Source organism: Elephas maximus, chromosome 10, assembly GCF_024166365.1.
Source record: "Elephas maximus indicus isolate mEleMax1 chromosome 10, mEleMax1 primary haplotype, whole genome shotgun sequence".
NCBI classification, from domain to species: domain Eukaryota; kingdom Metazoa; phylum Chordata; class Mammalia; order Proboscidea; family Elephantidae; genus Elephas; species Elephas maximus.
The window spans coordinates 26,449,849-26,473,760 of record NC_064828.1 but is presented as its reverse complement, the minus strand read 5'-3'; the positions used below and the strand labels follow the sequence as shown (position 1 = coordinate 26,473,760).

Sequence of the window (23,912 nt, the reverse complement as noted above, 5' to 3'; positions counted from 1 at the left end):
TGAAGAGGTCCTTTGCAGCAGATTTGCCCGATGCAATGCCTGTTTTGATTTCTTGACTGCTGCTTCTAGGGGTGTTCGTTGTGGATCCAAGTAAAATGAAATCTTGACAACTTCTAACTTTTCTCCGTTTATCCTGATGTTGTTAATTGGTCCAGTTGTGAGGATTTTTATTTTCTTTATGTTGAGGAGTAATCCATACTGAAGGCTGTGGTCTTTAATCTTCATCAGTAAGTGCTTCAAGTCCTCTTCACTTTCAGCAAGCAAGGTTGTGTTATTTGCATAACGCAGGTTGTTAATGAGTCTTCCTCCAATCCTGACGTGCATTCTTCTTCATATAGTCCAGCTTCTCGGATTATTTGCTCAGCATACAGATTGAATAGGTTTGGTGAAAGGATACAACCTTGACACACACCTTTCCCGAGTTTGAATCAAGCAGTATTCCCTTGTTGTGTCCGAACAACTGTGTCTTGATCTATGTACAGATTCCAGGTGAGCACTATTAAGTGTTCTTGAATTCCCATACTCCACAATGTTATCCACAATTTGTTATGATCCAAACAGTCAAATGCCTTTGTGTAATCAATAAAACACAGGTAAACATCCTTCTGGTATTTTCTGCTTTCAGCCAGGATCCATCTGATAGAAGCAATGATATCCCTGGTTCCACATCCTCTTCTGAATCTGGCCTGAATTTCTGGCAGTTCCCTGTTGATATTCAGCTGCAGCCACTTTTGAATGATCTTCAGCAAAATTTTGCTTGTGTGTGATATGAATGATATTGTGTGATAATTTCCACGTTTGTTTGGATACCTTTCTTGGGAATAGTCATAAATATGGATCTCTTCCAGTTGGTTGGCCATGTAACTGTCTTCCAAATTTGTTGGCATAGATGAATGAGCACTTGTAACACTGCATTCATTTGTTGAAACATCTCAATTGGTATTCCGACAATTCTTGGAGCCTTGTTTTTTGCCAACGCCTTCAGTGCAGCTTGGACATCTTCCTTCGGTAGCATCAGTTCCTGATCATATGCTGCCTCCTGAAACGGTTAAACATCGACCAAGAACTAGATAGTAGACTGGTGCAAACTTCGATGAAGGAAAAGACAGTACACAATATACAGGAAATCATTACACCTTGACCAAGAAGAAGCCATAGAAGCTTCCTAGGCACATGCAAACACCCTGAAGAACTGAGTTACTGGGGCTGAGGGCTGGGGACCATGGTTTCAGGGGACATGTAGCTCAATAGGCATAACATAGTTAACATAGTTCATAAAGAAAATGTTCTACATTCAACTTTTGTGAGTAGCGTCTGGGGTCTTAAAAGCTTGTGAGCAGCCATGTCTTGGTCCCATCCCATCCAGAGCAAGGGAGTATGGAGAAAACCAAAGACAAAGGAAATATTAGTCCAAAAGACTAATGGACCCCACGAACCACAGCCTCAACCAGCCTGAGCCCAGAACAACTAGCCAGTGCGAAGCTACCACCGTTGACTGCTTTACAGGACTCACAGTAGAGGGTGGAGAAAAATGCAGAACAAAATTCAAATTCACAACAAAACAAAACAAACCAGGCTTACTGGTTTGACAGAGACTGGAGGGACTCCTAAGACTATAGCCCCCCAGACACCCTTTTAACTCAGAACTGAAGCCACTCCTGAAGTTCACCCTTCTGACAAATATGACGCAGTTTTATAAAATAAACAACACACGTAAGGAAAGTGCTTCTAAGTTTAATAGTGTATACAAGACCAAAAGGGCAACACTCGCCTGAAAGCAAAGATGAGAAGGCAGTAAGGACAGGAAAAATGGATGGACAGAAACCATGAAAGATGGGGAGCGTTGACACATCACAGGAATTGCAATCAACGTCACAAATCAATTTGTGTAGGAATTGTTGAATGAGAAACTAATTTGCTCTGTAAACTTTCACCTAAAGCACACACACACACACACACACACACAAAAAGGAGTTAAGAATCCACCCAAAGTCATCTTGGAAGACACACCTACTTCCAAAAAAATCAGCCATTGAAAACCCTGTGGAGCAGAGCACAGATCTAAACTGAGACACATGGGGTCGTCATTGGTCAGAAATGACTCAATGGCAACTAGTTTGAATTTGGTTTATACAATGTAGACTTGTTTTCCTCTTCTGTCTCTTTCACAGATTTTTCTAAAGTAATTTTTAAAAAGATTTTAAAAAGTTTTATTGCATTTTAGATGAAAGTATACAGCACAAATTAGTTTCTTATTCAAAAATTTAGGCACATATTGTTTTGTGACATTGGTTGCAATCCCCACAATGTGTCAGCACTCTCCTTTTTTCCCTTTCCACGCCATTCATCTCATTTTCCTATCCCTTCCTCCCTTCACATCTTCTTTTGGGCAGGTGCTGCCCATTTAGTCTTGTATACTTGATTGAACCAAGAAGCACATTCCTCGCCTGTGTTATTGTTTTGTAGGCTTGTCCAATCTTTGGCTGAAAAGTGGATTTTGGGAGTGGCTTCAGTTCTGAGTTAGCAGGGTGTCTGAGGGCCACATTCTTGGGGGTTCCTCCAGTCTCTGCCAGACCAGAAAGCCTGGTCTTTTTTTTTTTTTATGAATTTGAATTTTGTTCTACATTTTTTTCCTGCATTGTCTTGAACCCTCCATTGTGATCTCTGTCATAGAGGTTGGTGGTGGTAGCCAGGCACTATCTAGTTCCTCTGGGCTTAGGCTGGCGGAGGTTGTGTTTCATGTGGTCCATGAGTCCTTTGGACTGGTATTTCCCTTGTATCTTTGATTTTATTCATTTTCCTCTGCTCTGAACATGGTGGGACCAATAGATGTACTTTAGAGAGTCACTGGCAAGCTCTGAAGACCCCAGTTGCTACTCACCACAGTTGGATATAGAACATTTTCTTTATTAACTATATTATATCAATTGAGCACGATCCCAGACCTCAACCCCAGTAACTAGGTCCTTCAAGTTGTTTGGATGTGTCTAGGAAGCTTCTATGACTTTGCCTTGGTCAAATGGTGCTGACTTCGCCTATAACATGTGCTGTATTGCCCTTCGCCAGAGTTAACACTTTTGTATTATCTAGTTAGTGGTTTCTCCTCTCCACCCTTTCCCTTCCTCGCAACTGTCAAAGATTGCTTTTCTCTATGTGTAAAACTTTAGTTGGATTTTTATAATAGCAGTCTCATGCAATATTTGTCCTTTCATGGTTGACTTATTTCACTCAGCATAATGCCCTCCAGATTCATCCATGTTTTAGATGTTTTAAAGATTCGTCATTGTTGTTTATTTATGTGCAGTATTGCATTGTGTGTATGTACCATAATTTGGTTATCAATTCATCTGTTGATGGGCACTTAGGTTGTGTTCATTTTTTTGCTATTGTGAATAATGCTGCAATGGACATAAGTGTGCACATGTGTATTTGTTTGATGACTCTTATTTTTCTCGGATATATTCCTAAGAGTGGGATTGCTGGATTGTGTGGTATTTCTATTTCTATCTTTTAAGGAGGTGCCATATCATTTTCCATAGTGGTTGTACCTTTTACGTTCCCACCGGCAGTGCATAAGAGTTCCAGTCTCCATGACACCCCTCCAACATTTGTTATTTTCTGTTTTTTTTTTTTGTTGTTTGTTTGTTTAGTGCCAGTTATGTCAAGGTGAGATGGTATCTGATTGTAATTTTGATTTGCGTTTGTCTGATGGCTAATGGAAATCCTGGTGGTGTAGTGCTTAAGAGCTATGTCTGTTAACCAAAAGGTCAGCAGTTCAAGGGCACCAGGCACTCCTTGGAAACTCTATGGGACAGTTCTAGTCTGTCCTATAGGGTCGCTATGAGTCAGAATCAAAGGCAATGTGTTTTTTTTTAATGGCTAAAGGTCGTGAACATTTCCTCATGTGTCTATTAGCATCTTGAATGCCTTCTTTGGTGAAGTGTCTGTTCATATCCTTTGCCCATTTTTTAATTGGATTATTTGTGTTTAGTTATTGAGGTGTTGAAGTATCCTATAGAATTTAATATTAGACCCTTGTTGAATATGTTGTAGCCAATTTTTTTTTCCTCAGTCTGTAAGTTCTTTTTTTATTCTTTTGGTGAAGTCTTTTGATGAGCATAAGTGCTTAATTTTTAGGAGCTCCCAGTTTTCTAGTTTTTTATCTGGTGTTTGTGCATTATTTGTTATGGTTTGTATTGTATTTATGCCATGTATTAGGGTCCCTAACATTGTCCCTATTTTTTTTTTCCTGTGATCTTTATCATTTTAGGTTTTATATTTTGGTCTTTGATCTATTTTGAGTTAGTTTTTATGCCTCATTCTATTCTTGTTTTCCCACCCTACCCTCTAGCTTCCAGTTGCTTCTCTATTACAAATTCAGAAAGAACTTTCTATCATTATTTATAAGTTTTCCTAAAAATCTTTCATGTCAGTGTGCCTTCTCTCTTGGGTATTTGTATTTTAAAATTCTTGTCTCTAGTTGTCAAATAAAAAAAGTTGTTTCTTCTTAAAGGAATTTATACCTTTCACCTGCCCTTGAGAATATGCTTTTGGGAAGGGGGAAAAGCTAGGGAGCTTAGTTGCCCCAGAGGAATGGAAATTTCTCTAAGCCTTAGGGAAGGAAATTCTAATTTAGGAATGATGTTTCCATGATTATCTTGAGAGAGAAAATGGGAAGTTGGAAATCAAGCCTTGAGATTCTTGAACATGTAATCATAATTATTATTACATAATAATTTAAAAACATTTATATTCATTATTTTATTTCCTCCCCGTTTCCCATATCTGCCCAATGACCCTATAGGACAAGGTAGAACTGCCCCACAGAGTTTCCAAGGAGGGCCTGATAGATTTGAATTGCTGACTTCTTGGTTGGCAGCCATAGTCCTTAACCACTATGTCACCAGGATTTCCCAGGAAAAGTAATTCTGTATTTAATACTTGAAGAAACTGGAGCTCACCAAGCTGTCACATCTAATAAGTGAAAATACTCAGATTAGAACCCAAATTACCTGTGTCCCAGTTTTCTTTCCATTACCCCTATCTTCGCTTTAGAGCCAACCCTGCTCTCACCCAGTGTCTCTCTTTAGCCCAGGGCACCCACACTCATAAAATGTCTGAATAATCTTTTCCACCATTTCCTTGCCTATCCTAGGACTCTTTCAAAATTCTCTCCAGTTGCTTAAATCCAACCCTGCTTTTCCAGATATTAGATCTTGGTCCCAAACTCAACATCACACATACCTCAGCTCAAAATGCCTATTATGCCTACAAATATCATTCTTATTTCTCTGTCCAAACTATACTCAATTGATTCCTGATTCTACTGACTCCAGTGCTCTATCTCCTACCACAGTGGTTCTCGAACTTTGGTGTGCATCACAAATGCTGGAAAGCTTGTTAACACAGATTGCGGGGCCCCACACTCAAAGTTTCTGATCAGTAGGTCAGGGTAGGGGCTGAAAATATGCATTTCTAAGAAGTTGTCAGGTAATGCTAATACTGCTCGTCCAAGGACTATATTTTGAGAAAACTTATGCTTCTTCATCCTCACTTCTAAACTCAGCCATGATCTCTACTTGAGCTCTTATGGCTCAGATGGAATTCATCTTTCTCTCAGGTCCTCAGGTTCTCTGCCTCATGTTGTTTGTCCTCCTTCCACTGACTGATATCACTGAAAGAAGTCATGCTTTCCACCTCTGAACCGTATACAGTGCCATACTTTCATTTTCAGTGATATTACATCATGTCAGCCAACAGCCTCACAAATTTTGTTTTATAGAAGACTAACTTTTTTCAAACAGATGCTTTCAAACTGCGTTTAAAATTGAAAAAGGGGATTCTTTATATTGAATATAACAAAATTAAATAATGTATAGACAAAGATTTTTTAATGTAATTGCTTTTTAGTTACCAAGAATGAAGTAAGTCTATTTTCAAGAGACGATCAAACACACACTCACACTGTTGTCTCTCCTCCCTCATCAACCACCACTCCCCACCTCCCACCCCGCCCTCTCCACTGCCCACTCTCTTCACCTTCCCCTCTTTCTCTCAGGAGATTCGATCCTTAAAGAATGATGTCTTCATTAAGAGGGAAATTCCCCTGGTCTCTCCTGATATTTATTCTGGTCTCTGTGTCTCACTAGTCCAGCCCCTGGGGGAAATATACACAAATATAGATCAGATTAGATGTAAGCACAGGGAATGATGTCTCCCAAGAAGCACACTGGGGAACTATGGGTCCTTTCAGGAGAGGCTCGACCTGTAAAATAAATTTCATTTCGTTCTGAGTACTAAAGGCTCTTTACACTGTAAGGAAGCAAGTCTCTGGAGCCACAAATAATATTCTCTGTCCCTGATTCAGTTTTTAGGTCATGTTAATAAGGAAAGTTTTGTGGCTGGAGTTTCTCTCGCAACTTCCTCTTGGAGCCGGAAATGCCATCAGGTACGTAAAGAAGGTGCACACGTCAGTGCATCACCATGCCTGTGCACCATTGCTGTCAGAGCCTAAGAGCATGCTGGCCCTTCTGTAAATCCACTGAGTCTTCATATCTTTGTTCTTTATAGGATTCTGCAGTTCTCTTCTCCCTAGACACCCCGGAGGAGTGCTCAGTGTGATATAGTCACATTTAGGGCTCACAAGGTACGACAGTGTGCCCACCGTGCTGCTCACTTGGGGAAAATGATGCTCAGATGTCTTGGGTATTATTTTTTGGCCACTAAATTTCCTTCCATTAGGATGTAGTCTGAATCTGGTAACCAGACCAATTGCAGTGGAGGCAATCCAACTCATGGTGACCCCATGTGTGTCAGAGTAGAACTGTACTCCATAGGGTTTTCAATGACCAATTTTTCAGAAACAGATCACCAGGCCTCTCTTCCAAGGTGCCTCTGGGTGGGCTTGATCTTCCAGCCTTTTGACTAGCATCCAAGTGGATTAACTCTTTTTATTACCCCGGGAATCTGGCAGGGCTTTGTTTTAATATTGGTGCAATGTAGTTTTCATCGATGGATTACCCTTCATCAAGAGAAATTAAAGCAGGTCATTCTTATATTTTTCAAGTTGTTGTCAAGTGGCAAGGGGAAACTGAGAAAGAAGTAGCCCAGCAGACTCTCTGGTCTTTTAAATTTATCATAATACCTAAATATTAAAGGGAGAATAACCTTTTCACTTATAACTTAAAAAGTGAATGCTCTTTGCTGGTCAAATGGCTTAAATACCCAGCAAATTGTTGGTTATCAGGGAGGGTTTGGCTCCCTTTCTAGTTCATACAGGATGAATTGCCCAGGCTCTCTGTTCCTACCCTTCTCTGTAGCTGCCCTTTTGTACAAACAGTTTTGGTGAATAGAAAGATAAATGAACTAAATTTACTCTTCCCTTTAAGCTATCGATAGATGTATTTTGGAGCTAGAGGCAGTAGAAACATATCCAGTAAGATTTCAAATTATCTGTGAAGTTCATTTATCCACCTTATCCATCTTTCTCTGACCCTGTATTCTATAGATAACTGAGATTTCACTGCACCACAATTCATGGCGACAAAATCTCAGACATGACGAAGTCAAATGACTAGCTGGGAGTCAAGACTTACAAGATCTGGCTCCAGGTCAGGGACCATGAGTTGGGATGATATTTCTATTCTTGAGGCCAAAAACTGCCTGGCCTGTGACTAAGGTAAGTTAATTTGTGTCTCATATTTCTGCCTATTGTTTCAAAAAGTCCAAAATGTCCATTGCTGGATGCAGAGGTGTGCTACATTATAATTACCCCCTCGACATCTCCTTATCTGCTAATGGACATAATAGCTACTAATCGACATAAAGTATGTGCTTTAGGGGGAGATTATTGCCCTCTGAAGAAACCCAGAACTCTGTTAAACTCTCTTAGTGGGGCAAAAGAGGAAGGACTATTCTCTGGCGCAAGTAAATATAGCAATAAATGATGTCCGTTGCCCACAGGGGGCCTTCCACTTTTTTTTTTCTCACCTTTTATTACTATCCTTCCCCTACCTGTTCTCTCTACATGCTATATGGTCCATTGACATGGCTGTCCAAATAGTATTTAATTCTGAGGGAGAGGAACTTGGATGTTCTCCTCCCAAGACATAAACTGGGACATGCTTGGATACGATCTAACCCTGAGGATGGGAGCCTAACTTCATAGGCCCTAGGCCGGTGATGATGCGCGCTGTTCTACTCATCCCTGCCCTGTTTATCCTGTGAGTAATAAATGCCTCTTGGTCATACCGTAAGAAGTGTCTGGTCTGTGCTCTGATCCAAACGGTCCCCCACTGAGAAATTGTGAATATAGTGACATTGCATCCATGTTATGCCAAGTAGAGTTTGTTATCATGCCACTGCCACTACATATGTTTATCTAAATTGCTTCTAATTGGAAAAAATATTGTTTCCCCCATAAATGGCATACAGTGGTGTATGCGTGAAACACACTGCTCCAGGAAGCCCAACTCACACAGACACACATCCATACAGATGTAAGTGGCAGCAATGATTGTTTCCACAAATCATAAATTTCAAAGGTGGAGAAATTTTTCAAGATCTTAGAACATTGGTAGGAACATAACAGTGAAGAAAACATTTGTTAAATGTCTGAATTAATAAGTGGAGGAAATTCTGCAGTACATATTCAGCATTCAATTTTTTTTTTTTTTTTTAATCACAAGCCCAGTAACTATAACTTCCAACCAAAAATGAGAGCATGTGGTCTGGCAAATGTAAGTATAACTGTAGGAAGTGTATTGGAAATTATGTCTCTGCTACTCATTTTGGTGCACAGGTCATCATAATTACAGTCCAGTGAACCAAATCTTTTGGGTTAAATTTACATTTTCAGAAAAATCATGTGTTAAAGATAATTTTTTTCATCATTCTAAAAAAAAAGGTTTATGCAAATATCCAAAGTAACCTGGGCAATAAAATGTTTATCCTTCTGGGTTTGCTCCAGGTTTGATCAAGTGCTAAGAAGCAGGCCTCTTGCTCTCTCCAGATGGTATAAATGGCATGAGAATGGAATTAGGTGAGTATCTTAACAGTGACCTAAATAAATAATATGGTCATTTATTCTATTTTTAAAGCCAATATATTCCTGAACTTACGGTATTGATGGTGGCTTTCCCAGACAAACGTTCTGAGTTTTAACTGGTAAAGTTTAGGACATAGAATTCAACCAGGACTGATAGGTTCAAGAAGGTTATTAGCAAAATACCCAGGTTTATAGCCTTGTCTCAACTCCTGATTCAGCCATCATCAGAAAAACCTTTTTTGGTCTCTGCGTATTGTAAGGAGACCCCTCTACTCATTATTGAATTTAGGTAAAAGCAAGATTATGAGGGGACATAAATTGTGTTTAGAACTTAATTCCTGGTGAATATGAAGGCACATGAGTGTATGTACTAGAGAAATTGACTTGGTAGCAGCAAAACACCAAGCTGTCTCAGGTGCCCAGCTGTGACTGTGGGGTTGTGGATTAGTACAGCTGCTGGGGAAAACAAGCCAGGGGAAATGGTGGTGAAAAGAACGATGTATAGGGCACATAACAGCTGTCCTCAGTAATTTAAACCCTTTACCTCCATGGTCGAAGAATTAGACTTATTTTGTGTAGCTACAAAGAGAAGCCCCAGCATCAGTGTGTAGGAGTAATAAGGGAGACAGCATTCATGCAATATAAGGAAGTGCTTCGAGAGAAACAGGGTACCTTAAGCAAGATATGGACTGAAGTGTTCAGCAAATCCAGATGCCACCTGAGAGATATGGTCTAGAGGGAACAAGGCTGGTGCTTTGTGAACAGTTTTACAGAACCCTAAGCATTCTGCAGCACCCCCGTGGGAGCAGTGACAGCAAGGGAGCTCAAGGTTACCACCTAGCTCCATTCTCATCTGCTTATGTTGGATGTCTACATGTGAAACTTGAACTAAGAAGGCAAATTAACAGCAATATTTGTTTTAGATTTATACTCAGTTTTGCTTCAAAGTGAAAGGGTGAGTCCAAAGTTTATACTTATATATAAGATATCCAAGAGGCCCTGATTCTACCATTAAAGTTGAAACTGAGACTTACAGTTACAGAAAGATTTGAAATGTTTATTCCAAACCAGCCTTGAAATGGGCCAGTGTATCTAGGAATTATCAGCTTTGCATATTCAAGTAAACTCCTTAAATCTCTCTGAGCTTCAGTTTTCTTATCTGTAAAAAAAAAACGGAGAAGAAGAAGGCAATAAAACATACTTCCTTATGGCTCGAGGGGACATGAGGAAGACCAAATGAGATAATGTATGTGAAAACACTTAGTACATTTTCAACCAATTATTAGCTTTTTCTACAAATGTTCATTATTATTCATTCCTTGCTCTCTTCTGTTTCTTGAACAGCTTTGAGAGCCCAGAATAAAACAATGCATGTCGTGACTGAGTTTGTCCTCCTGGGTTTCCCTGGCCAAAGAGAGACACAGATCTTACTGTTTGCATTAATCCTGATGGTCTATCTCCTGACCCTGCTGGGGAATGGGGCTATTGCCTGTGCAGTGAAATGGGACAGGAGGCTCCACACACCCATATACATCCTCTTGGGAAACTTTGCCTTCCTAGAGATCTGGTACGTTTCCTCCACTGTCCCAAAAATGCTGGTCAACATCCTCTCTGAGACTAAGACCATCTCTTTCTCTGGCTGCTTTCTCCAATTCTACTTCTTTTTTTTCATTGGGTACAACTGAGTGTTTCCTCTTATCAGTTATGGACTATGATCGGTACCTGGCCATCTGCCGCCCACTGCACTACCCCTCTATCATGACTGGAAAGTTCTGTGTGATGCTGGTATGTGTGTGCTGGGTGAGTGGATTCCTTTGCTATCCAGTCCCCATTGTCCTTATCTCTCAACTTCCCTTCTGTGGACCCAATATCATTGACCACATTGTGTGTGACCCAGGCCCATTGTTGGCACTGGCTTGTGTTCCCTCACCTCCTACTGAGCTTATCTGTTACACCTTCAACTCAGTGGTTATCATTGGGCCCTTCCTCTTCATTTCGGGATCTTACACCCTGGTGCTCAGAGCTGTTCTTTGTGTTCCCTCTGGAGCTGGTCGAACTAAAGCTTTCTCCACATGCGGGTCCCACCTGACGATGGTGTCTCTATTCTATGGAACTATTATGGTAATGCATGTGAGCCCAACATCAGAGAACCCAGCAGGGATGCAGAAGATCATGACTTTGGTGTACTCAGCAGTGACTCCACTCCTAAATCCCCTTATCTATAGTCTCTGAAACAAGGACATGAAAGCTGCCCTAAAGAAAGCCCTGGGATTATGAATTAGCCAAAACTGAAACATCTTGAAAGAGAAGCTAAATTTGTCACTTCTAGCCTGTGTTATTTAGAATAACGATAGAGAATGGCATCCGTAAGTCACATTCTGGCTCACACTTAGGAAGAGAGAGAATTATCTTTCCCTGTTCCTTAACAATTCAGGGGGCCCTGGTTGCACAGTGGTTAAAGCGTTCGGCTGCTAACCGCGAGGTTGGCAGTTCAAACCCGCCAACCACTCTGCAGGAGAAAGATGTAGTAGTCTGCTTCCTTAAAGGTTTACAGCCTTGGAATCCCTGTGGATCAGTTCTATTCTGTCCTACAGGGTTTCTGTGAATCAGAATCAACTCTAACGCAGTGGGTTTGGTTTGGTTTTAAATAGCTTGAGTTCAGTTAATTGGTGATAAATTCGATAAAACATTTTAAATATGCATAGCTCACTGAGTATTATATGGGGTTATTATATATCCATACTTTTTTCTGTGCTATGTCTTTGCTGGTTTTAATCTTAAAAAGTTTTTTTTTTAATTTATGTTACTCTTTTTTATTGTACTTTAGATGAAGGTTTACAGAGCAAATTAGTTTCTCATTAAACAGTTAATACACATATTGTTTTGTGACATTGGTTGCCAACCCCACCACATGTCAACACTCTCCCATTTTTGACCTCGGGTTCCCCATTACCGGGTTTCCTGTCCCCTCCTGCCTTCTCGTCCTTGCCTCTGGGCTTTCAGTGTGCCCACTTAGCCTACTTTTTTTATTTTTGTGGGCCTTTCTAATCTTTGGCTGAAGGGTGAACCTCAGGAGTGACTTCAGTACTGAGCTAAAAGGTGTCTGGGGACCACACTCTCGGGGTTTCTCTAGTGTCAGTCAGACCGGTAAGTCTGGTCTTTTTTTGTGAACTTGAATTTTGCTCTACACATTTTTCTCCAGCTCTGTCTGGGACCCTCTATTGTGATCCCTATCAGAGCAGTTTTTGGTGGTAGCCGGGCACCATCTAGTTATGTTGGACTCAGTGTGATGGAGGCATTGTTTAATCTTGACTGGCAGAAGAAATTAATTGCATGTGTTCCTGAAGCCTTTCAAGAGAGGGAGGAATCTTTTAAATTCAGAAAATAAATATTCTTAAAGACAATGAGTCAAGGAGCCTCAAAAACAAACAAACAAAAAATAAAAACAAAAAATCAAACATGCACATCTTTCTTTGAGGTTGTCTTTCACACGAAAAACAGTATGCTTCATATCTCTGTCACTTATGAAGTACAAACTCTCCATTTGTCGTTCAAAGTCCATTCAACAGACTGCTAGAACAGTCTTTTTTCCTACTGATCCACTGTAGAAACCTGCACTTCACAATGATCAGCCTTCTTACTTCTCTTAAACATGCTTATTCCCAACTGAGTCTTGGTGTGTAGTGGTTAAGAGCTCAGCTGCTAACCAATACATCTGCACTTTGAATCTACCAGCTGCTCCTTGGAAATCCTATGGGGTAGTTCTACTCTGTCCTATAGGGTTTCTATGAGTTGGAATCGGCTTGAGGGCAGTGGATTTGGTTTGGGGTTTGGGTGTTTTAATCACAGTGTTTCCCCGGACCATGAGCACTTGCCCCTGCCTATCTACTGAAGCAAATCTTAATCAACCCTTTCTGTTCCATGAGATAATAGATAGTGCCTGATGTCTCCTTGAACTCCTTTTTCCCTGAAATTTACCTTTATCGTAATTTGGCCATTTAATGGCGTATTATTTGGTAGGGATGCTTAGCTGTACCTTTATGAGCAAGACTAAAACCTGACTATCTTTTGCCTCCCCCTCAATGCCCAAATCAGGGCAATGTACACAATAGACACAAACCAAATTCCTATAGATAAATTAATAAATATCTAGGGTACTGATTCTATCATCAAGACTAGCCAAATGTATACCTAAACTCCTCGATTTGATTTCTAATCCTGCAAGTTATTCATGCAGAGTACAGTCATATAAATAAACATTAATTTATTCTTCACATATACTTAACTGAGTCCCAACTATTTTGGAATATTTTTACATGGCCTTATCACTTCCAAGGGAAAACTCGTTAAGTCATACTAGAATGTGTCTGTGAGAAAGGGAACTCTAAAGCAGGTTTTGAGGGCAGGCTGTTCAGCACTGAGAAGAATACCATAAAATCTAGCAGTCAATTCTACTAGATTTGATCTTACATTGCCTCCTTATTGTTTTATGTAAATACACCTTGGACTGTGAACTGTGGAAAGGAATAATCCATACCTTCTATATCTGTAATATTTTCATAGTTGCTCGGCTCATACTAGTTCTTCAAAAAGAGTTTAATTATTAATGTGATACATGCAGTAAAGTTCTGCCTAAACTGTTGGATTAACATGACAATTGGAGCAGCAGTCACTCTGAAATTTCCTTTGATGATAACCTGTTATAATAATTGTGATGTCAATCCACTTCATTCATGCAGATTGAAGGCAGTGAAACTCTTAGCCACTGTAGCACTAAAAAAATGTGTGTGTGTGTTATATGAAAGGAGAGAAGATTGGTACTCCACTTGACAATGACAGAAGAGGCCCTCAGGCCCTACAACACACATAGGGTTAAGGCATTGCCACCTACTTTGTGGCATCTAACCACCGTTTTTTGGAGACCTTATGGCGCAGTGGTTAAAGAGCTGGCTGCTAACCAGAAAGTTTGGCAGTTTGAATCCACCAGGCACTCCTTGAAAACCCTGTGGGGGAGTTCTACTCTGTCCTACAGGGTCCCCATGAGTCAAACTGACTTGACAGTAATGGGTTATACATACGTATACACATACACACATATACATACAGGGATACATACACACACACACTCACATATGCACATATATATGGAACCCTGGTGGTGCAATGGTTAAAAGCTCAGCTGCTAACCAAAAGGTTGGCAGTTCAAATCCACCAACTACTCCTTTGAAACCCTATGAAGCATTTCTACTCTGGGGTTGCTATGATATGGAATCAACTGGATGGCAATGTGTTTGGTTTGGTTTCTCCTCCCCAATTTGTTCCCAGTCCCCAGGAAACCACTGATCTCACTTTCAGTGTATTTTCTGCCATTTTATGCAAATGAAATCATACAGTATGCACTTATTTTTGTCTGGCTTCTTTCAGCATAATTATTTAGAGATTCATGCATTTTGTTGCATGTATCACTAATTTATTCCTTTTATGAATATTTTTATTAATTGAATTTTAATATTCAATTGTATGGATATAACAAAATGTGCTTATACATTCACTTGTTAATGGACATTTGGGTTGTGTCCAGTCTTTATTATAAAAAAACCTGCCATGAATATTTGTGTACAAGTTTTTGTATGGTGTATACCTTTTTTACTCTTGGGTTAATACCTAGGAGGCAAATGGCTGTATCATATGGTAGGTGTATAAGTACCTTTAAAAAAAAAAAAATTATTGTGCTTTAAGTGAAAGTTTACAAATCAAGTCAGTCTGTCACATATAAGCTCATATACACCTTACTCCGTACTCCCAGTTACGCTCCCCCTAATGAGTCAGCCCGCTCCGTCCTTCCAGTCTCTCCTTTCGTGATCATTTTGCCAGTTTCTAACCCTCTCTACCCTCTCATCTCCCCTCCAGACAGGAGACGCCAACACAGTCTCAAATGTCCACTGATACAAGTAGCTCACTCTTCGTCAGCATTTCTCTCCAACCCATTGTCCAGTCCCTTCCATGTCTGATAAGTTGTCTTCAGGAATGGTTCCTGTCCTGGGCCAACAGAAGGTTTGGGGACCATGACTGCCCGGATTCCTCTAGTCTCAGTCAGACCATTAAGTATGGTCTTTTTATGAGAATTTGGGGTCTGCATCCCACTGATCTCCTGCTCCCTCAGGGGTTCTCTTTTGTGCTCCCTGTCAGGGTAGTCATCGGTTGTGGCCGGGCACCAAATAGTTCTTCTGTTCTCAGGATGATGTAAGTCTCTGGTTCAGGTGGCCCTTTCTGTCTCTTGGGCTCGTAGTTATTGTGTGACCTTGGTGTTCTTCATTCGCCTTTGATCCAGGTGGGTTGAGACCAATTGATGCATCTTAGATGGCCGCTTGTTAGCATTTAAGACCCCAGACGCCACATTTCAAAGTGGGATGCAGAATGTTTTTATAATAGAATTTATTTTGCCAATTGACTTAGAAGTCCCCTTAAGCCACAGTCCCCAAACCATCGCCCTTGCTCCGCTGACCTTCGAAGCATTCATTTTATCCCGGAAACTGCTTTGCTTTTGGTCCAGTCCAGTTGAGCTGACCTTCCATATATTGACTATTGTCCTTCCCTTCACCTAAAGTAGTTCTTATCTACTAACTAACCAGTAAATAACCCTCTCCCACCCTCCCTCCCTCCCCCCCTCGTAACCACAAAAGTATATGTTCTCAGTTTATAGTATTTCTCAAGTCTTATACAATATTTGTCCTTTTGCCTCTGACTAATTTCACTCAGCATAATGCCTTCCAGGTTCCTCCATGTTATGAAATGTTTCACAGATTCGTCACTGTTCTTTATCGATGTGTAGTATTCCATTGTGTGACTATACCATAATGTATTTAACCATTCATCCATTGATAGACACCTTGGTTGCTTCCAGCTTTTTGCTATTGTAAACAGAGCTGCAATAAACATAGGTGTGCATATATCTGTTCGTGTAAAGGCTCTTATTTCTCTAGGGTATATTCTGAGGAGTGGGATTTCTGGGTTGTATGGTAGTTCTATTTCTAACTATTTAAGAAAACGCCAGACAGATTTCCACAGTGATTGTACCATTTTACATTCCCACCAGCAGTGTATAAGAGTTCCAATCTCTCCACAGCCCTCCAACATATATTATTTTGTGTTTTTTGGATTAATGCCAGCCTTGTTGGAGTGAGATGGAATCTCATGGTACTTTTAATTTGCATTTCTCTAATGGCTAATGATCAAGAGCATTGTCTCATGTATCTGTTAGCTGCCTGAATATCTTCTTTAGTGAAGTGTGTGTTCATATCCTTTGCCCACTTTTTGATTGGGTTGTTTGTCTTTTTGTCGTCGAGTTTTGACAGACTCATGTAGATTTTAGAGATCAGGCGCTGGTCGGAGATGTCATAGCTGAAAATTCTTTCCGAGTCTGTAGGTGGTCTTTTTACTCTTTTGGTGACGTCTTTAGATGAGCATAGGTGTTTGATTTCTAGGAGCTCCCAGTTATCTGGTTTCTTTTTGTCATTTTTGGTAATGTTTTGTATTCTTTTTAAGCCTTTTATTAGGGCTCCTAACGTTGTCCCTATTTTTTCTTCCATGATCTTTATCGTTTTAGTCTTTATGTTTAGGTCTTTGATCCACTTGGAGTTAGTTTTTGTGTATGGTGTGAGGCATGGGTCCTGTTTCATTTTTTTGCAAATGGATATCCAGTTATGCCAGCACCATTTGTTAAAAAGACTATCTTTTCCCCAATTAACTGACACTGGGCCTTTGTCAAATATCAGCTGCTCATATGTGGATAGATTTATATCTCGGTTCTCAATTCTGTTCCATTGGTCTATGTGCCTGTCGTTGTACCAGTACCAGGCTGTTTTCACTACTGTAGCTGTATAATATGTTCTAAAATCAGGTAGAGTGAGGCCTCCCACTTTCTTCTTCTTTTTCAGTAATGCTTTACCTATCCGGGGCTTCTTTCCCTCCCGTATGGAGTTGGTGAATTGTTTCTCCATCACATTAAAAAATGACATTGGAATTTGGATTGGAAGTGCATTGTATGTACATATGGCTTTTGGTAGAATAGACATTTTTACTATGTTAAGTCTTCCTATCCATGAGCAAGGTATGTTTTTCCACTTTTGTAGGTCCCTTTTACTTTGTAGTTTTCTTTGTATAGGTCTTTTACATCTTTGGTAAGATTTATTCCTAAGTATTTTATCTTCTTGGGGGCTACTGTGAATGGTATTGATTTGGTTATTTCCTCTTCGATGTTCTTTTTGTTGATGTAGAGGAATCCAAGTGATTTTTGTATGTTTATCATATAACCTGAGACTCTGCCAAACTCTTCTATTAGTTTCAGTAGTTTTCTGGAGGATTCCTTAGGGTTTTCTGTGTATAAAACCATGTCATCTGCAAATAGAGATAATTTTACTTCTTCCTTGCCAATCCAGATGCCCTTTATTTCTTTGTCTAGCCTAATTGCTCTGGCTAGGACCTCTAGCACAATGTTGAATAAGAGCGGTGATAAAGGGCATCCTTCTCTGGTTCTGGTTCTCAAGGGAAATGCTTTCAGGCTCTCTCCATTTAGAATGATGTTGGCTGTTGGCTTTGTATAGGTGCCCTTTATTATGTTGAGGAATTTTCCTTCAATTCCTATTTTGGTGAGAGTTTTTATCATGAATGGGTGTTGGACTTTGTCAAATGCTTTTTCTGCATCAATTGATAAGATCATGTGGATTTCGTCTTTTGTTTTATTTACATGGTGGATTACATTAATGGTTTTTCTAATATTAAACCAGCCTTGCATACCTGGTATAAATCCCACTTGGTCGTGGTGGATTATTTTTTTTGATATGTTGTTGAATTCTATTGGCTAGAATTTTGTTGAGGATTTTTGCATCTATGTTCATGAGGGATATAGGTCTGTAATTTTCTTTTTTTGTGGTGTCTTTTTTTTACCTGGTTTTGGCATCAGGAATATGGTGGCTTCATCAAATGAGTTAGGTAGTATTCTGTCATTTTCTATGCTTTGAAATACTTTTAGTAGTAGTGGTGTTAACTCTTCTCTGAAAGTTTGGTAGAACTCTGCAGTGAAGCCACCCGGGCCAGTGCTTTGTTATGTTGGGAGTTTTTTTTTTATTACCTTTTCAATCTCTTTTTTTGTAATGGGTCTATTTAGTTGTTCTACTTCTAATTGTGTTAGTTTAGGTAGGTAGTGTTTTTCTAGGAATTCATCCATTTCTTCTAGGCTTGCAAATTTTTAAGAGTGCAATTTTTTGTAATAATCTGATATGATTCTTTTAATTTCAGTTGGGTCTGTTGTGATATGGCCCATCTCGTTTCTTATTTGGGTTATTTGTTTCCTTTCCTGTATTTCTTTAGTCAGTCTGGCCAATGGTTTATAAATTTTGTTAATTTTTTCAAAGAACAAGCTTTTGACTTTGTTAATTCTTTCAATTGTTTTTCTGTTCTCTAATTCATTTAGTTCAGCTCTAATTTTTATTATTTGTTTTCTTCTGGTGCCTGATGGATTCTTTTGTTGCTCGCTTTCTATTTGTTCAAGTTGTAGGGACAGTTCTCTGATTTTGGCTCTTTCTTCTTTATGTACATGTGCATTTATCGATATAAATTGGCCTCTGAGCACTGCTTTTGCTGTGTCCCAGAGATTTTGATAGGAAGTGTTTTCATTCTCATCACATTCTATGAATTTCTTTATTCCCTCCTTAAAGTCTTCTATAACCCAGTCTTTTTTGAGCAGGGTATTGTTCAGTTTCCAAGTATTTGATTTCTTTTCCCTGTTTTTTCTGTTATTGATTTCCACTTTTATGGCCTTGTGGTCTGAGAAGGTGCTTTGTAATATTTCGATGTTTTGGATTCTGCAAAGGTTTGTTTTATGACCCAATATGTGATCTCTTCTGGAGAATGTTCCATGTGCACTAGAAAAAAAAGTATACTTTGCAGCTGTTGGGTGGAGTGTTCTGCATAAGTCTATGAGGTCAAGTTGGTTGATTGTAGCAATTAGTTCTTCCGTGTCTCTATTGAGCTTCTTACTGGAAGTCCTGTCCTTCTCCGAAAGTGGTGTGTTGAAGTCTCCTACTATATTTGTGGAGATGTCTACCTCACTTTTCAGTTCTGTTAAAGTTTGTTTTATGTATCTTGCAGCCCTGTCATTGGGTGCATAAATATTTAATATGGTTGTATCTTCCTGGTCAGTTGTCCCTTTTATCATTGTGTAGTGTCCTTCTTTATCCTTTGTGGTGGATTTAACTTTAAAGTGTATTTTGTCAGAAATTAATATTGTTACTCCTGCTCTTTTTTGCTTATTGTTTGCTTGATATATTTTTTTTCCATCCTTTGAGTTTTATTTTGTGTCTCTAAGTCTAAGGTGTGTCTCTTGTAGGCAGCATATAGACAGATCGTGTTTCTTTATCCAGTGTGAGACTCTCTGCCTCTTTATTGGTACATTTAGTCCATTTACATTCATCATAATTACAGATAAGTTTGAATTTAGTGCTGTCATTTTGATGCTTTTTTGTGTGTGTTGTTGACAATTTCATTTTTCCACTTAATTTTTTGTGCTGAGACGTTTTTCCTTCCAAGTTGTGTGTTCCTCATTTTCATAGTAGTCAGATTTATGTTTGCTGAGTCGTTATGTTTTTCTTTGTTTTTATTTTGAGTTATGGAATTGTTAGACCTCTTTGTGGTTACCTTAATATTTACCCCATTTTTCTAAGTAAAAACCTAACTTGTATTGTCCTATATCACCTTGTTTTCCTCTCCATATGGCAGTTCTATGCCTCCTGTATTTAGTCCCTCTTTTTGAGTATTGTGATCTTTTACATAATGACTTCAATGATCCCCTGTTTTGAGCATTTTTTTCTTTTTAAAATTAATCTTAATTTATTTTTGTGTTTTCCCTATTTGAGTTGATATCAGGATATTCTGTTCTGTGACCTTATGTTGTGTTGGTATCCAATATTATTGATTTTCTGATCAATTTCCTTTAGTATTTCTTGTAGCTTTGGTTTGGTTTTTGCAAATTCTCTAAGCTTGTGTTTATCTGTTTTAATTTCAGCTTCATAAATTAGAGAGAGTTTTGCTGGATATATGATCCTTGGCTGACAGTTTTTCTCCTACAGTGCTCCGTATATGTCATCCCATTGCCTTCTTGACTGCATGGTTTCTGCTGAGTAGTCTGAACTTATTGATTCTCCTTTATAGGAGACCTTTCTTTTATCCCTGGCTGCTTTTAAAATTTTTTCTTTATCTTTGGTTTTGGCAAGTTTGATGATAATATGTCTTGGTGATTTTCTTTTTGGATCAGTCTTAAATGGGGTTCGATGAATATCTTGGATAGATATCCTTTCGTCTTTCATGATGTCAGGGAAGTTTTCTGCCAACCAATCTTCAACTATTCTTTCTGTATTTTCTGTTATCCCTCCCTGTTCTGGAACCCCAATCACACGCAAGTTATTCTTCTTGATAGAGTCCCACATGATTCTTAGGGTTTCTTCATTTTTTTAATTCTTTTATCTGATTTTTCTTCAACTGTATTGGTGTCAATTGCTTTATCTTCCACCTCCCCCACTCTGTATTCCAATTGCTCGATTCTGCTCCTCTGACTTCCTATGGAGTTGTCTAATTCTGTAATTTTACTGTTAATCTTTTGGATTTCTGAATACTGTCTCTCTATGGATTCTTGTAGCTTATTAATTTTTCCATTATGTTCTTGAATAATCTTTTTGATTTCTTCAACTGCTTTATCAGGGTTTTCCTTGACTTTTTCTGTAGATTGCCTTATTTCATTTCTGAGGTCATCCCTGATGTCTTGAAGCTTTCTATAAATTAGTTTTTCATATTCTGCATCTGGCAATTCCAGAATTGTATCTTCCTTTTGGAAAGGTTTTGATTCTTTAATTTGGGGAGTTTTAGAAGCAATCATGGTCTGCTTCTTTATGTGGTTTGATATCGACTGCTGTCTCTGAGCCATCGATAAGATATTGTAATGATTTATTTTATATTTGCTCGCTGAGTATTATCTTGTTTAGTTTTCTTTCAATATACGTAGATGGGCTACTAGATTGTGCTGTCTTGATTGTTGTAGCCTTTGAATCACTTATGTCCTATTACCAGGTGGTTTGGACTCTTACAAGATATATAAGCCTAAGAGTCCATTCACTATTCTTGAGTAGAATCTGATTTTGGGTCACCAAGTGTGTGGGTAGACTGTCACCTATTCACTTATAGGAGTAGTTGTGATAGTTGTGTGCACCAGATTCTAGTAGCAGCAGGGGGTCACAATCCGGGGGGGGCAGGATGCTGAAAGCTTCCCTCAAGTGCCAGTGAGGTAGGTGTGTCTCTATTTGTAAAGCACTTTGGTGGGTGGGCTCTGCAGCTGTACCTTAGGCACTCCATGCATGTACCTCTACAGATTGGTAGGTGTCACTATCCTCAGACCCCTATGGCAGGAGGCTAGGTGGTTTGGGTGGAGCTTCAGCCCTCAGTTCCCTGTTGTGGGTCAGTGAGGGCTCTGTTTAATAGGTAGAGATATCAGACCTGGGAAACTTGTCTTTCCAGTAATCTGCTAAAACAATTACAGTCAAATCACTATCAGAATTGCCTTTGCATTATAATAGCCACCTTATTCCCTATAGGGATGAAAGCCCAAGACTGTGGATCTCATATGCTTGGCTGGAGCTGGGTCTGTATTTTTAGTCCAATTTCAGGAAGTCAGGGAAGGATTTTTGGTCCCTGGGTTTTTTGTAGCTGCTTCTCTCAGTCCTGGGATCTCTCAGGCCAGGAGAATGGGTTAGGAAAAGACAAAATAAATAAATAAAAACCACAGAGCAATTCACTCTCTGGCCCAGGAAAGTCCAACGTTAAAGAAGCCACCTGGGAAGGGGAGCAGAGGGATCAGAGAGATAGGACAGAGTAACACCCAGGAATATAGACAAAGTTACTTATCTTGCTTGGTGATGACTGTTTTATCTGAGATCCTGAAGGGTGTGCAGCCCGTGTGCGTTGGCTGGGTCAAGATTGCTCCCGAGGGTCAGGCCACATTCTGTGCTTGTGCTGTCTCAGAAGCCGTGGTCAGTTCCTTCGTTCCCAGTCCAAAGCCCAGCGCCAAGGTTCCCCAGCTGGGATGCCGCACTCCATTCTCCAAAACCAGTTGCTGCCTCCCGGTGACTTCTCCTCCTGTCAGCCATGTCGCTGCGCTGCCTGAGTGCACTCGCTGGGCTTCCCCTGAGATCACTTCTTGGGGCTAGGGCTGCGTCCCATGTTTGCACCATCTCAGGATGCCATGCTCAGCTCCCCTGCTCCCAGTCCAAAGCCCAGCGCCAAGGTTTTCTTACTGGGATGCTGGCTCCAGGCTACGAAAAAAGTCGCTGCTTCCCGGTGGTTGCTTGTTCTCTCGTTAGCCGCGTCAGTGTGCAGCCTGCTTGCGCTGGCTGAGTCTCTGTCACTCAGGCCAACTCTTTAGATCTGTGTTTGATGGTCAGGGTTCATAGATTGTCATGTATGTGATCAATTCACTTGTTTTTCCGAGTCTTTGTTGCAAGAGGGATCTGAGGTAGCTTCTACCTAGTCAGCCATCTTGGCCCCAGCTCCTGTATTATTAACTTTTTAAGGAACTGAGAAATTGTTTTGCAAAGTGCTTATATCATTTTGGAGCCCTGGTGGCACAGTGATTAAGAGCTCCACTGCTAACCAGAAGGTAGGTAGTTCAATCTACCAGTCACTTCTTAGAAACACTATGGGGCATTTCTACTCTGTCTTACAGGGTTGCTATGAGTTGGAGTTGACTGGACAGCAGTGAGTTTTTTTACTGTTTCACATTCCCATTAGCAGTGTATGAGAGCATCATTTCCTTTATATCCTGTCCAACACTTGGTATGGTCAATCTTTCAAATTCTAGTCATTCTGGTATGTGTGTATCTTGTGTTTTAAACTTGTATTTCCCTAATGGTTAATGATGTTGAACTTTTTTTTTTTTAATTGTGCTTTAGGTGAAAGTTTACAGCTTAAGTTAGTTTCTCCTTCAAAAATTTATAAATATTGTTTTGTGACATTGGCTGCAATCCCTACAATGTAACAGCACTCTGCCCCTGTCCACCCAGGCTTCCCCGTGTCCATTTGTCCACTTTTCCTGCCTTCTTGTCTTGCTTTTGGGAAGGAGTTGCCCATTTGGTCTCCTATATTTGATTGAACTAAGAAGCATATTCCTCACGTGTGTTATTGTTTGTTTTATGTTGTTGTCATTGTTGTTAGGTGTAGTCGAGTCAGTTCCAGCTCATAGTGATCCTTTGCACAACAGAATGAAACACTGCCCAATCCTGTGCCATCCTCACAATTATTACCATGCTTGAGCCCATTGTTGCAGCCACTGTGTCAATCCATATCATTGAGGGTCTTCCTCTTTTTTTGCTGACTCTGCTTTATCAAGCATCATGTCCTTCTCTGGTGACTGATTCCTCTTGATAACTTGTCCAAAGTATGTGAGATGAATTCTCACCATGCTTGCTTCTAAGGAGCATTCTGGTTGTAATTCTTCCAAGACAGATTTGTTTGTTCTTTTAGCAGTCCATGGTATAGTCAATATTCTTTGCCAACACCACAATACAAAAGTGTCAGTTCTTCTTCGGTCTTCCTTATTCATTGTCCAGCTTTCACATGCATGTGAGGGATTAGAAACACCATGGCTTGGGTCAGGTGCACTTTAGTCCTCAGGTGACATCTTTGCTTTTTAACACTTTAAAGAGATCTCTTGCAGCCGATTGCTCAATGCAATGTATCTTTTGATTTCTTGACTGCTGCTTCCATGGGTGTTGATTGTGGATCCAAGTAAAAAGAAATCCTTGACAACCTCAGTCTTTTCTCT

At 39.8% G+C, this 23,912-nt stretch overlaps 1 non-coding gene and 1 pseudogene across 1 annotated transcript; both read left to right on the top strand.

Moving 5' to 3' along the window:
- Nucleotides 1-10,344: 10,344 nt before the first annotated feature.
- On the top strand, nucleotides 10,345-11,338 carry LOC126083920 (olfactory receptor 11H6-like; annotated as a pseudogene).
- Nucleotides 11,339-13,837: 2,499 nt separating this feature from the next.
- On the top strand, nucleotides 13,838-13,963 carry LOC126084869 (U6atac minor spliceosomal RNA). The gene has a single exon (XR_007519103.1). It is a non-coding gene; the product is annotated as a U6atac minor spliceosomal RNA (small nuclear RNA).
- The last annotated feature ends 9,949 nt before the right edge of the window (nucleotides 13,964-23,912 follow it).